Here is a 4,096-nt window from a genome sequence, read left to right as displayed (position 1 = left end):
AAGTGGGAGGAAAAAGCAAAGCTCTAGTAAAAAAACAGTCAAAACATAAAATTGTAAAAGGAAAGCAAACATGTTTTAGCTTCTACACAGTCTCTATAAGCATGTGGACATTTTGCTATAATTACTGGATCTTCTGCACATAATTGGACATGAAATATCATAGAAGTGAAGGACATTGCTGTTGGTCCTCAGGTTAGCTATGGCCAGTGCTAGTAGTGTGAGAGTCAGTATGTCAAATTAATATGGAGTCTTAAAATAGAGACTTTTCTCCAGATTATGTTTCTTAGTTGCCTGTGGTATGAATATAAAAGATTTCTTCTTAGCATTTTTTTTTTTTTGGCATAGGAAGAAATGGGACTCTCAGTTGAAGTCAGTGTACCTTCATCTAACCCAAATTATCCCCGAAGGGCTAAACACCCCGACTAGCCAATAGTAAATCTCTTTGATGTCTCCTAAAATAGCTGTGTAGACTTGGAAAATAAGAATAAAGAATTTCCTCTGAGTTTTGTGTCAAAGGGAGATTTGCTGTTAAGCCCAGTTAATGCAAAAGCTATTCCTACTTTTTGTAATAATCCCCCCCCCTGCAAAATGATACAAAATGCAATTCTCTACATTCATTTTCTTACAGGAGCAGACTCTCAGAAATATAAATTTAGATTTGACTACACACCATATAGGAAAGGGATTTATATACAACATGGAGCAGCAAAAGTGTTAAAAGTAGGTCACTTATACTCAATATCAAAGCAAGAGTATGAATTTTAAAATGTAGGAAAATATTTCTTCCAATTTCTGTAGTGATCACATGATCTACTACAGGACTTAAAATATGGTATAAAATTTTGCTATTTAATTTTTAATAGTTTAAGTTTATTCTTCTTTTGAAGTGATAAAAATACTAAAGAATGTCCTGAACTATTTTATTACCTTGTTAGTTATTAACTAAGCAAATTAAACAATGATATTTTAGAAAAATCCTCTTTGTCTATCTTATACCTAAAGATCCTTTAAAGCAATTTTTCAAACATGGTCACATTTTTTTCCCTCAAGGAACATTTGGCAATCTCAAGAGACACGTTTGGTTGTCACAGCTATGGTGGAAATGTGGGGAACGATGCTATTGGCATCTAGTGGCTTGAGGCCATGGAGGATACATACCATTCCACAGTGCACAGGAAAGCCCCCTACCAACAGAGAGTTGTCCACCCAAAATATCAACATTGCTGAGATAACTTCTTCAGAGGAATGAAATGAAGATAACTGATGTATACTTGAATATCTGAGAATTATTATCTACTAATGACAGAATGCTATACTAAACACTGCCTCAGAAGATCTAAATGGCAGTCATGCGCATTATAAAAGTTTCTTCCAAATAGATTCTGCTGTTACTTTTAATAATTCTGTCCTCATTTTACCTTGTTTTTTTTTTTTCCTCTTTGATCTACTAAGAAGTACTTCACAGGGCGTTGCTTCCTAAGGATATATTGCCATGACAACCAAAACATCTCTACACCCTCCCTTTGCCTGTGATTTTCCTTTGCTTTTATTTGAGTCATTTTGTGGATGGAGATTAATTTTATACCTTCAAAATCTGTGTACCTGCATTCAATAGCTACTTATTAGACATTTTTGTGATCCAAAATAATTAGTATTTTCATATTAATTATGAAAAATAGGAAGAGAATGTCATAAAGAACTTGGTAACTTGGGAAGATTTTAGAGGGAATCAACTATGAACTCAAACTTGAAGTTGAGGTAAAAAAATTGAAACGCAAGAGAGCAGATATCAAGTGAGAAGGAAAGTAGGCAAAAGAGGAGAGTCTCATATGTGTGAGATTCATATGAGGAATAGGAATAAAAGAGCTTGGATGAATAAATATTTTTTGCAAAAACATGGAAAGGTAAGTTTGCTAGTGATGGCTACATTGAAAAGACCTGAGTGTCAAGCGAAGAAGCCTGGGTTTTGTTTTTATTTTTTGTTTTTCAAACAAATGGGAGATGTGGAAATTTTCTGATGTGGAGAGTGCCAAGGGCAAAGAAATTTTCTAGAATGACTGATCTTCTTGCAATATGTCAAATGGAGTTTGCATGGGACAAGGGGTCAGGAACAAATTTGATGTTAGAGAATGAATTTTAAGAGGAATAGCAACTCTGTAGATAAATATGGGAAATCAAGACATTAGATTTTAACACCCTGGAGAAAATACAGACCAACCTAGGGAAAAACTCTAATGACTGAATATTGAAGTTTACTATACTCAGGAAGTGGGAGGAAAAATAGAATAGAGTCGATCCAAGTGGCTAAAAAAAATACTGAATAAAGAAAGTGCAGTGTAGAATCAGTAACTAAATCTAAGATCATTTCAATGCCATACTGGTGGTAATTCACATCTATTTTATTTGGAATTATTGTTTTCATGCTGATAAGCAAGATTGGCTCAGGATTTGCATTGTATATAAACTATTATCTCTTTATGTAATACTAAGGTAAAATGGACTTGAAATTTTTGTAACTTTTACCTCTGCGTTGGAAATTTCGAGAGGCAAAGAAATCATTTTATGCTTGATTTTACTTCAGTTTTTTACAGGCAATCTTTGTGCAAATGCCTTTGCAGGTCAAAAGACTGTGGGAGGGCTTGGGCATTTTAGCTTTTTGTTTGTTTAGTTTTTTTGTTATTTCACATGTATTGGTCATTTAACCTAAGATAATTTTATGCACATTTGTATAATTCATTTATTTATTCAAAACTATTCCATCTAGATTTCAAAATTATTAAGTATGTAATTGAACATAATATCCTTCAAACTGAGTCAGATTAATGAGGATTAATATATTGGAGTTCATGAGCACACATATGACAGTCTGCCAGTGCTTTTGTTAATGTTAAGTGCTATAGATACAGAACAAAATAGTTTCATTAATACAGCTATTTCCTTTGTAATTCTTGTTATGGTCACTTTGCCAAAAGAGCGTATTCAGTTTGACCTTATTTTTATATATCTATGCATCCCTTTTTTTCCTCCTCCTTTAATATTCTTAACACTAAGTTGATCCAAATAAAATTTTCTTCAGCTCAGAGAAGTTGCCCTTGTTTCTATCATAGACCTTTTCTTCTTGTCTCTATGCTGTATATTAATAGAGTTTCTATTAAATGTTTTCTCAATTTTATCTTATGAGTTACATTTTTATGTCTGCTCAAGAGAGCAAACGGAGACCAGCAAGCACCTACCTGAGACTGTCAGTGCATCTCTAGGAGAGCTCCCTTCTGTCTGCTTCATTTGTCTGAATACAGTGTTTTCCTCAAACTGACTGTATAGGGCATAGACTGGTAGCCTTTAACTGAGAAAGAAAAAAATTATGTTATCATGGTAGAAGAATTTAGAAATTTTCTACTCCGCACAGCATCTAGAATCTGTATCCAACTCTTGACTACTACGATGAAATGGAGCTGCCTGAGGTCTTGCTTGGTTTTTTTATCACCAAAATATCTGTGTTAGGCACTTACATGCCAGACACCAATGCACCAAGGGAACTACACCTGACAGTTTGGAGTGAAAAATACAGCTGCATCCTTGGAGTGCATCAATTAAACCCTGGATAGTTCTTTACCCATTTTAATCACTCCAGTAAGTACTCCATCACTTGCTGATAGTTTGCTTTGGTTTTCATTTATTTTTGTTTTATTTTTGGTGTTCTTAGGGAAAAATCAATCAACAACCATCTCACGCAACTTAACTGTCTCCTCTCTATATTTTTGCTTTATTTTGTTGATCTTGCTCCATCTGCTTTAAAACTTGAAAATTTGTTAAAAATTTTTTACCATCTTTGACCCAGTTGCTTTTTTCTAGTGATCATATGGATTAATTTGTATTTTTCGATTGTTTCATTGATTATATTAGTGGGGAGGATAACATAGGACTTCAAAACTCCCCTCTTGACATGAAGCCTTAATCTTTTATACTCAATAATTTCTTAATATACTTTAAAACGCTATATATTCAGATACATCTTACTTTCTTAAACTATCTAGGATGTTTGTTAATTACTATCCCCAATAAACTAGATGCTTTAAACATTACCTGAGGCATGTAC

This window comes from Vicugna pacos, chromosome 2, assembly GCF_048564905.1.
Source record: "Vicugna pacos chromosome 2, VicPac4, whole genome shotgun sequence".
NCBI lineage: Eukaryota > Metazoa > Chordata > Mammalia > Artiodactyla > Camelidae > Vicugna > Vicugna pacos.
This window is presented reverse-complemented; position numbering follows the sequence as displayed.